Source organism: Bos javanicus, chromosome 29 (genome assembly GCF_032452875.1).
Source record: "Bos javanicus breed banteng chromosome 29, ARS-OSU_banteng_1.0, whole genome shotgun sequence".
Lineage (NCBI taxonomy): Eukaryota > Metazoa > Chordata > Mammalia > Artiodactyla > Bovidae > Bos > Bos javanicus.
The window spans coordinates 11491396-11503925 of NC_083896.1; the positions used below are offsets into that span (position 1 = coordinate 11491396).

The 12530-nt window shown below is 39.0% G+C and overlaps 1 protein-coding gene across 9 annotated transcripts in view; it reads left to right on the top strand.

The window, feature by feature from the left end:
* DLG2 (discs large MAGUK scaffold protein 2) overlaps positions 1–12530 on the top strand; it is a 2330119-nt gene that overhangs the window by 1359876 nt on the left and 957713 nt on the right. The gene's annotated exons all lie outside the window — the stretch shown is intronic.

Sequence of the window (12530 nt, forward strand, 5' to 3'; positions counted from 1 at the left end):
GTGATGCCATCCAGCCATCTCATCCTCTGTCGTCCCCTTCTCCTCCTGCCCCCAATCCCTCCCAGCATCAGAGTCTTTTCCAATGAGTCAACTCTTCACATGAGGTGGCCAAAGTACTGGAGTTTCAGCTTCAGCATCATTCCTTCCAAAGAAATCCCAGGGCTGATCTCCTTCAGAATGGACTGGTTGGATCTCCTTGCAGTCCAAGGGACTCTCAAGAGTCTTCTCCAACACCACAGTTCAAAAGCATCAATTCTTTGGCACTCAGCTCTTCATATTCCAACTCTCACATCCATACATGACTACTGGAAAAACCATAGCCTTGACTAGACGGACCTTTGTTGGCAAAGTAATGTCTCTGCTTTTGAATATGCTATCTAGGTTGGTCATAACTTTCCTTCCAAGGAGTAAGCGTCTTTTAATTTCATGGCTTCAGTCACTACATGGCTGTAGTGATTTTGGAGCCCAAAAGAATAAAGTCTGACACTGTTTCCACTGTTTCCCCATCTATTTCCCATGAAGTGATGGGACCAGATGCCATGATCTTCGTTTTCTGAATGTTGAGCTTTAAGCCAACTTTTTCACTCTCCATTTTCACTTTCATCAAGAGGCTCTTTAGTTCCTCTTCACTGTCTGCCATAAGGGTGGTGTCATCTGCATATCTGAGGTTATTGAGATTTCTCCTGGCGATCTTGATTCCAGCTTGTGCTTCTTCCAGCCCAGCATTTCTCATGATGTACTCTGCATAGAAGTTAAATAAGCAGGGGGACAATATACAGCCTTGACGGACTCCTTTTCCTATTTGGAACCAGTCTGTTGTTCCATGTCCAGTTCTAACTGTTGCTTCCTGACCTGCATATAGTTTTCTCAAGAGGAAGGTCAGGTAGTCTGGTATTCCCATCTCTTTCAGAATTTTCCACAGTTTATTGTGATCCACACAATCAAAGGCTTTGGCATAGTCAATAAAGCAGAAATAGATGTTTTTCTGAAACTCTCTTGCTTTTTCCATGATCCAGCACATGCTGGCAATTTGATCTCTGGTTCTTCTGCCTTTTCTAAAACCAGCTTGAACATCTGGAAGTTCACGGTTCACATATTGCTGAAGCCTGGCTTGGAGAATTTTGAGCATTACTTTACTAGCGTGTGAGATGAGTGCAATTGTGCAGTAGTTTGAGCATTCTTTGGCATTGCCTTTCTTTGGGATTGGAATGAAAACTGACCTTTTCCAGTCCTGTGGCCACTGCTGAGTTTTCCAGATTTGCTGGCATATTGAGTGCAGCACTTTCATAGCATCATCTTTCAGGATTTGAAATAGCTCAACTGGAATTCCATCACCTCCACTAGCTTTGTTTGTAGTGATACTTTCTAAGGCCCACTTGACTTCACATTCCAGGATGTCTGGCTCTAGGTCAGTGATCACACCATCGTGGTTATCTGGGTCATGAAGATCTTTTTTGTACAGTTCTTCTGTGTATTCCTGCCACCTCTTCTTAATATCTTCTGCTTCTGTTAGGTCCATACCATTTCTGTCCTTTATTGAGGCCATCTTTGCATGAAATGTTCTCTTGGTACCTCTAACTTTCTTGAAGAGATCTCTAGTCTTTCCCATTCTGTTGTTTTCCTCTATTTCTTTGCATTGATTCCTGAGGAAGGCTTTCTTATCTCTTCTTGCTATTCTTTGGAACTCTGCATTCAGATGCTTATATCTTTCCTTTTCTCCTTTGCTTTTTGCTTCTCTTCTTTCACAGCTTTTTGTAAGGCCTCCCCAGACAGCCATTTTGCTTGTTTGCATTTCTTTTCCATGGGGATGGTCTTGATCCCTGTCTCCTGTACAATGTCATGAACCTCATTCCATAGTTCATCAGGCACTCTATCAGATCTAGTCCCTTAAATCTATTTCTCACTTCCATTGTATAATCATAAGGGATTGGATTTAGGTCATACCCGAATGGTCTAGTGGTTTTCCCTACTTTCTTCAATTTCAGTCTGAATTTGGCAATAAGGAATTCATGATCTGAGCCACAGTCAGCTTCTGGTCTTATTTTTGTTGACTGTATAGAGCTTCTCCATCTTTGGCTGCAAAGAATATAATCAGTCTGATTTTGGTGTTGACCATCTGGTGATGTCCATGTGTAGAGTCTTCTCTTGTGTTGTTGGAAGAGGGTGTTTGCTATAACCAGTGCATTTTCTTGGCAAAACTCTATTAGTCTTTGCCCTGCTTCATTCCGTATTCCAAAGCCAAATTTGCCTGTTACTCCAGGTGTCTCTTGACTTCCTACTTTTGCATTCCAGTCCCCTATAATGAAAAGGACATCTTTTTTGGGTGTTAGTTCTAAAAGGTCTTGTAGGTCTTCATAGAACCATTCAATTTCAGCTTCTTCAGCGTTACTGGTTGGGGCATAGACTTGGATTACTGTGATATTGAATGGTTTGCCTTGGAAATGAACAGAGGTCATTCTGTCATTTTTGAGATTGCATCTAAGTACTGCATTTCAGACTCTCTTATTGACCACGATGGCTACTCCATTTCTTCTAAGGGATTCGTGCCCACAGTAGTAGATATAATGGTTATCTGAGTTAAATTCACCCATTCCAGTCCATTTCAGTTCGCTGATTCCTAGAATGTCAACATTCACTCTTGCCATCTCCTGTTTGACCACTTCCAATTTGCCTGGATTCATGGACCTGACATTCCAGGTTCCTATGCAATATTGCTCTTTACAGCATCGGACCTTGCTTCTATCACCAGTCACATCCACAACTGGGTATTGTTTTTGCTTTGGCTCCATCCCTTCATTCTTTCTGGAGTTATTTCTCCACTGATCTCCAGTAGCATATTGGGCACCTACTGACCTGGGGAGTTCCTCTTTCAGTATCCTATCATTTTGCCTTTTCATACTGTTCATGGGGTTCTCAAGGCAAGAAAACTGAAGTGGTTTTCCATTCCCTTCTGCAGTGGACCACATTCTGTCAGCCCTCTCCACCATGACCCGCCCATCTTGGGTGGCCCCACACGGTATGGCTTAGTTTCATTGAGTTAGACAAGGATGTGGTCCATGTGATCAGATTGGCTAGTTTTCTGTGATTGTGGTTTCAGTGTGTCTGCCCTCTGATGCCCTCTTGCAACACCTACCATCTTACTTGGGTTTGTCTTACCTTGGACGTGGGGTATCTCTTCATGGCTACTCCATTAAAGCACAGCTGCTGCTCCTTACCTTGGACGAGGGGTATCTCCTCACCACTGCCCCTCCTGACCTTGAACATCATATGCTTAGATTAACATAGTTCCCAGTATGTGTGATTATCATGAGGGTTAGAGGTCTAAAGGTTCATAGAACTGACTTTCAGAGAATTGAAATGAAAGCTTAAGCATTTAAGCATTATGGATTCTAATGTTAAGATCACGGTGATATCATTACTGTCATCATTTTTTCTTTAGAGACATTTGTTTTATTGTGAATGCTGTTTGCATGTGGCTTTCTTAATTCTCAAAGAACTTGGCTTCAAGAAAAAAGTGTAAACATCCTTTCACTTGCCTGTAATTTAATTGTACACATTAGTTGCCAGCATTACTAGGAACCAGAAGTGATTGCTGTAGATTACCTTTGAAAGCAGGCCAGCTCTTTTCTGGTCCAATAGAAGGATATAGCAAAGATCAGCAATGTCACAAAGAAGAAATTGCCAACTGAATGCCAAGTCAATTAAGGACCAAACCCCTGGACTGACAAGGCCCTGGATCATAAGAGAACATATTTTAATCTGAGCCTAGTTTAAAGCAAAAACAGTTGCATTTTCGCTAGCTGGGGAACTGTTTGGAATACAGATGCTTGCTAAACAGCATAGCTTAATTTTGTAGAAACCCTTTGGGCAATTTTCAAAAGACCTTTTCTTGGACCAAGGGAGCAGAGGAATATCAGACCTTCTCATTTATCCTTCCAGAATTCTTTGTAAAGCAACAGTGACTTGATTTGTGAATAGTCAAAAGGGAGTGGATAGGAAAAGTAATGGGGATGTCTGAAAAGTAGGCAGGATGCAAATGTAAATGACGTTCAAGTGTGCAGAGCCCCTCCTTAGCCATTCATGCAGGCCCTGCTGCGCCTTGTCAAGAGCCTGCCCTGAAACTTTATAGTTGAGACTTCTGTAGGAGGCTCCAACCTGGAATGATTTATTTTACTGCTTTTAATTCATTTTATTTTCTACCTTGAATGAGAGTGATTTCTATCCTGAATAGTCTGGTGTTTACTGGAACTAAAAGGGGGCCTTTTACGTGGCACAGTAACCATATTGGTGGAAAGGAGATGACCATTCATATCAAGGTCCTCTCTAAGTTGACTGGTAATTGGTCCATCTGAAATGAGGTGTTCTTTGTGATACAGTGCCTACCTGCCTAGTTGAAAAAGGCCACCTACCACGTTGGATGCAGATAGGCAGTAAGTTCCCCCATTGCCCTCCAGACAGGCTACACATTACCTGCTTAAAGAAGAGCAAGCAATATTGTTGTCTTCAACATGGAATTGTAAAAATAAGGAAGGAGAGACAACAGATTATTGGTTTTGTGTTTTTCTTTAGAAGCAGATGATTATTTAGGAAATGGTGAAGAAAGTGATATACAATCTTTGCTGCACAAAAAAAATATATTCCAAGGATGAAGTCAGTGACCTTTCTGCAGAAAAAGAAAATATTTTATTGCTAACTGCATGCTAATAAATTTGCACCGAGTGAATCCTCCCAAATATGTTATCTGTGTCAGTGCCTGGGCTTCAAGAGGTGTGCTTAAGCCCCACATCGGTTTTTCAAAACCCAACCCACAAATACTTTGCTTATCACATTTTGTTTTGTTGGCTTATGAGTGAGACCTAGAATTAAAGATTTGCTCAAAAGGTCGCACAGTGGGCACTTTGGCACTGACCCTACATTTCATTAAACCCAGCAGATCTAAGTGAACACTCACTGTCAGAGAACTCCACCCAAAGAAGCTGATCACTCATTTCTGCTTAGACTTCTTCCCAGCATGGACTTTATATAATTAGAGTATGTGTTGTTTTCCTAAAGCCTCCACAGTTTGACTCAGTTCAACCTTTAAAGTTCTTATTTTAGCTAAAGGAAGGTAAAAGAGTCATATCATTTCTATTTACCTTTTAGTTATTTTTTTTTCCTGAGAAAAAGCAACATCAGGGTTTGGAATCATACTAACTGAGTTTTGAATCTAGACTTTGTTATTTAATAGCTGTATGACTTTGAGCATTTACTTATCTTCTCTAAACCTCAATTTTTTCATCTATAAATGAGAATAACTTTTGCCTTTCAGGACTCTTGAAAGAATTAGCTCTATTTTTGTATATTTCTTGGCACATTTATAGCAGATGGTCAATAAATGGTAGCTAGAGCTGCTCTGATTAAAGCTGTCCTACAGCCAGAAGAATGGGGGTTTACATAAACTCAAGTCTCTCTCTTGTGCCTGCAAGAAACCGCAGGTGCTCCTGGACTTGTATGAGAAAATATACTTAAGACAAAAATTTTCATTTCAGCCATTCTTCAGATCTCTCAAAATCCTGATTAATCCTTTCCTTAAGATTATACATAGGAATGAAGAAGGCAAACACACATTTTTTGCCAACACCAAACTTAAAACCTTAAATTCTAGGTTGACAAAATGTTCCTTGTATTTTACCCAATTTTTTTTTATGACAAAGGAAGTGACAAGATGCCACGTGTTCATCCCTAGAAAGGAAGTGTTGTTTGGAAACAGGATGGGATAGTAGATAGACTTTGGACTTAACACTGAGTTTTGAATTGTGGTTCCAACAGAATCACTTATCAGCTGTCTGACCTTAGATACACTATTTCATGGCAATGAACTTCCATTTTTTTCCCCTGCCCTATTTGCCATATGGAACTATTTTGAGAATTAAGAGGAATAACTCTGTGTGTGTGTGTGTGTGTGTGTGTGTATGGTTTGTTGTTGTTCAGTCAGTCATGTCCAACTCTTTGTGACTCCATGGACTACAAAACAGCCAGGATTTCCTGTCCTTCACTATCTGCCAGAATTTGTTGACACTCATGTCCATTGAGTTGGCGATGCCATCCAACCATCCCATCCTCTGTCGCTGCCTTCTTGCCCTCAGTCTTTCCCAGCGTCAGGGTATTTCCCAATGAGCTGGCTTTTCACGTCAGGTGGTCAAACTATTGATGGAGCTTGGCATCAGCTCTTGCTCAGGGTTGATTTCCTTTAGGATTGACTAGCTTACTCTCTTTACTGTCCAAGGGACTCTCAAGAGTCTTCTGCAGCACAGTTTGAAAGCATCAATTCTTCGGCACTCAGCCTTCTTGATGGTCCAACTCTCACATATATATGGTACTTAATGGATGTAATGATACTTCAGAAAGCCAAAACCAATAGAAAAATTACATGCTATTTTGCACAGTGTTCCCTGCCCCCCACAGGCTCCAATATTGTGTGAACCTTGATTTTATTGCTGGTTCCATTCCATACTAATACTGACTCATGGGAACATTAAGAAATCTAAGTCAATTTCTGTATCTTAAATTAGCATCTCAGTGTTAACCCATATAGGTTTGTAAGGATCAAATGAAATACTTATGGTTGGGACGCATTTAAGTACTTAATAAATTGTAGATATATTGTTGTTATTGATGATGTTATTTAGCACCTGTCCCAAGGATGGAATAACCTGACCAAAAATAGGAGTTGAAAAGAAGTTTAGGATCAATATGGAATCTTGACATTCAGTTGAAATCAATTGACCTTTCCTGAGTGTTTGTATAGAGGCATTGCAAAATTTTTAAATGTCAGCATCTGCTACTTATTTTAAGTGGAGTGAGGAGGGGGATGATGATGAGGGTAATAGACAAAGCTTGTTGTATATTATTATGTGTCAGGTGCTGTACTTAATACTTTATAGAAATTAACTCATCTTATCCTCACATCAATCCTGTGAGATAAGAACAATCTGTAGATGAGGAAACTGAGATGCAGAGAGGGTAAGTAACTTGCTCCATTCCTAAGCTTAGATCAGAGCTGGGAGGTATACTTGGAAGTCTGATTCTAGAGCTCATGCTTGTCTGCTGTGAATGGGAGGGGGAAAGCACATACATGTTGTACAAAGTTTTATCACATCAGGTAGGAATATAGGGAAAAAATGTTCCAAATAAGGCAGAAGTTCCATCAGAATTTAAATATTTATGCAGTAATGAAAATGTGCTTAGCTCTGACTTTAGAGGCCATGCTTCTAGCCACTGTGTCATGCCACCTCTCTATTTGGCAAAATCCTTTTTGAAAGTATGTGCAATTGAGAAAATAAACCAAAAAATTAACCAGGCCATATCCTTTAACTCTCTTGCTGTGTTTAAAAATAGTAATCAAATTGCATGGTTAGAACAATAATATATTACATCTGTATTTGTATAGTCAACTAGAAGATGTTATGATTAAGCCTAGAGATGTTGACAGTTAATCCTTGGTCATCTCTGCCTGTCTTTCAGCAACCACTTAATGTGACTGCATAGACGCTTGAGTCCACTCCCTTAATTTTTACAAACAGGGTCATTAAAATGTCACAAGTTACAATAAATTGTTCAAGATGAGATAGCTAGTCATTGACAGAGCTGGAACTCGAGCACATTTCCTAAAGCCAAGTCCCATATTTTCCAAGTTTAATTCAACAAATATTTACTGAGCAATAATAATTATATTGTGAGGCAATGACAAGGAGGGTGTGAGCTTACAAGCAGAAGATGGTTCTGGCTCTTGAGAAGCTTATAATCTAGAAGCAAAGGCAAACATGCCCACATATAATTATAAAACTCACCATAATGGAACGTCTTCAGTAGCAGGGAAGATCCCACATACTGTCACCCTCTGCCTCTCTTTATCACTCCGCACACGTAGGGTTTATTCAAGGAGTTCTGCCCTGCTAAATTGCTAGCCTGTCTATAGTTTGCTAATTTATCCCAAGCATAGTTCCTGGTACAGCATAGGAACTCAATAAATATTTATTGAACGGAATGTAAAAACACAAAAGCAAAAAAAATAATGTGAAATCACAGAGGAGGGAATGATTAATTAAATGTGAATTTGAAATATACAGGCCAAAGCAAAGCCAATTAGGCAAAACTTTACGAAAATGTCAAGTCTCTAAGGAGAGGAGATCATTCAGCTGGAAGAGAGCTTGTCATCTCTATTAATCCATACCCTGCCTTTAGGCCAATCCACAGATAAATTACCTCTGACAAGTCAGAATCTGTTTGTTTGTTTTTTTTTAACCTTTTGATAAATATAGAAAGTATCATTCATCAGAGAAATAAGAACATGTAAAACTTAGACCAAACAAAGACTGATTCCAGTTTATGATTCTTTCTCAAATTCTAAGTGTTAAAGCCCTCCAAAAGCTGGGTAGGCTGTTTCAAGGGGAATCTTAGTGGTATGTGTCAGACTGTCCGGAAGTTGGAGGAAGGTTCATTTTATATTTGTTCCAGATCAATTCTGTAAATAACATTATTCAACTTTATTCTTGTGTTTTATCTTTTCTGCAGTTTATTTCCTTAGTTTATGACTGCTTCCTCCTTCCTTTCCTATCTTTGTTTTTGACCTTCCTTCCTTCTCGTTCCTCTTTCTGTTCTTCCTTATTTCCTCTTCCCCTCTCTCTTTTTTCAGTTATGAGACAATACCATAATTTTCTGCACAGTTTGTTTTTCATACATTTCCTCCCTCATGAAACTCAGCACAGGGAATGGCACATGCTTGTGCCCTGCCTAGGGCCCCCACACTTTGCCGCACTACCTGGCCTTCTCCTGAAAACCAGGAAAGAATCAGAAGCGTAGAGCATTGGAAGAATGAGGAGTCCAGTACTTGGGAATAACTCACCCAGAATGTTATATGTGTTAGACTTCCAGGAGTCTGATCAAAAGCCAAGAATCTCCACCCTATTTAACTTAATATACTTTATTTAAATTGTTGAGTTTATAAGGCTTGAACAAAAGCACATTGATGGCTTATACACAGTACTTGTAGCATTCAGTGCTCTAGTTACTGTATTAAGAACTAAAGACTATATGTATTTTTTATACTCTTGGGTAAGACAAGTGTATAAACAGCAAGTACAAAAATATGTTAATAGATACACTCTACAAAAATATAAAATTCATGACTGATAACAAAATCTGGGGGAGGAGTTAAAATGTAGAATATATACACTTGAAGTTAAATTATTATCAGCTTAAAATATATTGTTATGAATGTAAGATATTTTATGCAAGCCATATGGTAACTACAGAGAAAATGCCTATAGAAGATACACAAGAAAATGGAAAAGGAGTCAAATTATGTCACTACAAAAAATAAGTCAATGAAATCCAAAGGAATATAGCAATAGTTGAAAAGAGGTACAAGAAAGCTACAAGACAGACAGAAAACAATGAACAAAATGATAATCGTCCTTCTCTATCGGTTTGTTGTTCAGTCGCTCAGTCATGTCCCACTCTTCGCGACCCCATGGACCATGGACTGCAGCGTGCCAGGCTACCCTATCCTTCACCATCTCCTGAAGTTGGCTTAGACTCATGTCCACTGTATCAGTGATGCCATCCAACCATCTCATTCTCTGCACCCTTCTCCTCCTGCCTTCAATCTTTCCCAGCATCAGGGTCTTTTCCAATGAGTTGGCTCTTCGCATCAGGTGGCCAAAGTATCGGAGCTTCAGCATCAGTCCTTCCAATGAATATTCAGAGTTGAATTCCTTTAGGATGGACTGATTGGATCTCCTTGCAGTCCAAGGAACTCTCAAGACTCTTCTTCAACACCACAGTTCAAAAACATCAATTCTTCAGTGCTCAGTCTTCTTTATGATCCAACTCTCACATCTGTACATGACTACTGGAAAAAGCATAGCTTTGACTAGATGGACTTTTATTGGCAAAGTAATGTCTCTGCTTTTTAATATGCTGTCTAGCTTTGAAGTTAAACTTCACAGTCAACAGACATAGAATGGCTGAATGGGAGAAAAAAGATTAAACTATATATTGTCTATAAAATAGTCACTTTAGATTTAAGGACAGATATAGGCTGAAGGTATAAGGATGGAGAAAGATATTATAGGCAGATAGTAACCAAAAGAAAGCAGGGATGGCCATACTTGTATCGAACAAAATAGACTAAGTCAAAAACTTCCAAGAGAGACATTTGTTGTTTAATCACTAAGTTGTGTCCACCTCTTTTGTGATCCTGTGGACTATAGCCCACCAGGCTCCTCTGTCCATGGGATTTCCCAGGCAAGAATACTGGAATGTGTTGCCATTTCCTTCTCCAGGGGATTACCCGATGCAGGGATTGAACATGTGTGTCCTGCTTGTCAGGCACATTCTTTACCACTGAGTTACCAGGGAAGCCCAAGAGAGATACTATCTTATCATAAAAAGGTCAATTCACCAGGAAGATAAGATAAAACAGTTATAACAATATGCCCAACTTCAGAGCATCCAAATATAGATCTTCCTTGACTTACAATGGAATTAAAATATGTTAAAAATGTCATCTACCAAAAATGTATTTAATATACCTAACCTATCAAACATCATAGCTTAGCCTAGGCTACCTTAAACATGCTGATAACATTTACATTAGCCTGCAGTTGGGCAAAATCATTTAACACAAAGCCTATTTGATCACAGTGTTGAATATCTCATGTGATTTATTGACTACTGTAATGAATGTATATAATAGAATGGCTGTATGGGTACAAAATGTTTGTAAGTGTATTGGTTTACCCCTGTGATCACACAGGTGATTGGGAACTGTGGCTTGCTTCTGTTGCTGAGTATGGTACTATATATCACTGCTGCTGCTGCTGCTAAGTCGCTTCAGTCGTGTCCGACTCTGTGCAACCCCGTAGACGGTAGCCCACCAGGCCCTGCCATCCCTGGGATTCTCCAGGCAAGAACACTGGAGTGGGTTGCCATTTCCTCCTCCAATGCATGAAAGTGAAAAGTGAAAGTGAAGTCACTCAGTCGTGTCTGACTCAGTGACCCCATGGACTGCAGCCTACCAGGCTCCTCCATCCATGGGATTTTCCAGGCAAGAGTACTGGACTGGGTTGCCATTGCCACTAGCCTGGGAAAAGATTAGAAATCAAAAATTGAAGTACTATTTCTGCTAATGTGTATCACTGTCCCATCATTGTAAAGTATAAAAATTACAAATTGAGTCATTGTAAGTAAGATAGTCTGCACATGAGGCAAACATTGACAGAACTGAAGGGAGAAATAAACAGCAACACAATAATAGAAGATTTCAACAATGGATAGAACACCCAGAAAAAAGAACAATGATGGAGCAGAGGAGTCAAATAACATTATAGTTTAAAAGAATCTAACAAATACACAGAGCACTTTGACCAATAGCAGCAGAATGCATATTCCTCTCATGTGTACAGGAAACATTCTACAGAATAGACCACATGCTAGTTCACAAAATACGGTCTGGCAATGTTAAGATGTAAATCATACCAAATATATTTCCAACCACATGGAATGAAACTAAAAATCAACTGCAGAATGAAAACTGGAAAATTCACACATATTTGGAAATTAAACAATACATTCTTAAACAACCAGTGAATCAAAGAACAAAGCAAATGAAAAACTTAGAAATATCTTGAGAAATAAAAACAAAACACAATATATCAAAACCTGTGGAATATGGCAACTGAAGTATTAAAAAGTAAGTTTATAGTAATAAACAACTATCTTTGAAAAGAGAAAAGATCTGAAATAAACAACATAAGTTTATATTTCAAGGAACTAAAAAAAAAAAAAAAAAGTAGCCTAACCCAAAGTTAACAGAAGGAATAAAACAGTTAAGATTAGAATAGACATGAATGAAGTAAAGAATAGGAAAATAGAAAAAAAATTAACAAAATTAAGAGATATTTTAAAAAATAAAATTGACAATATTTAGCTACACTGTGTGTGCTCAGATGCTCAGTCGTGTCTGACTCTCTGTGGCCCTGTGGACTGTAGCCCACCAGACTCCTCTGTCCATAGAATTTTCCAGGCAGGAATGCTGGAATGGGCTGCCACTTCCCCTCCAGGTGATCTTCCTGACCAAGGTATCAAACCTCATCTCTTGTGTCTCCTGCACTGGCAGGCAGATTCTTTACCACTAGTGCCACGGGGGAAGCCCTTAGCTACATTAACTAAAGGAAAAAGAAAAGACTCAAAGAAAATGAAGAACGAAAGAGGAGATGTTGCATTTGATGTCACAGAAATTAAAAGGACTAGGACTAACTATGAACCATTACATACTGACAAAAGTTGGGTAACAGAAGAAATGGGTAAATTTTTAGAAATAAACAATCTAAAAAGACTGAATCCTGAAGAAATAAAAAAAAAATCTGAACAGACCTATAAATAGTAACAGGATTAAATCAATAAAGAATAACTTCCCAAAAAGAAAAAGCTCAGGACCAGACGGTTTCACTGATGAGATATACCAGACATTTAAGAGGAAAAAATGA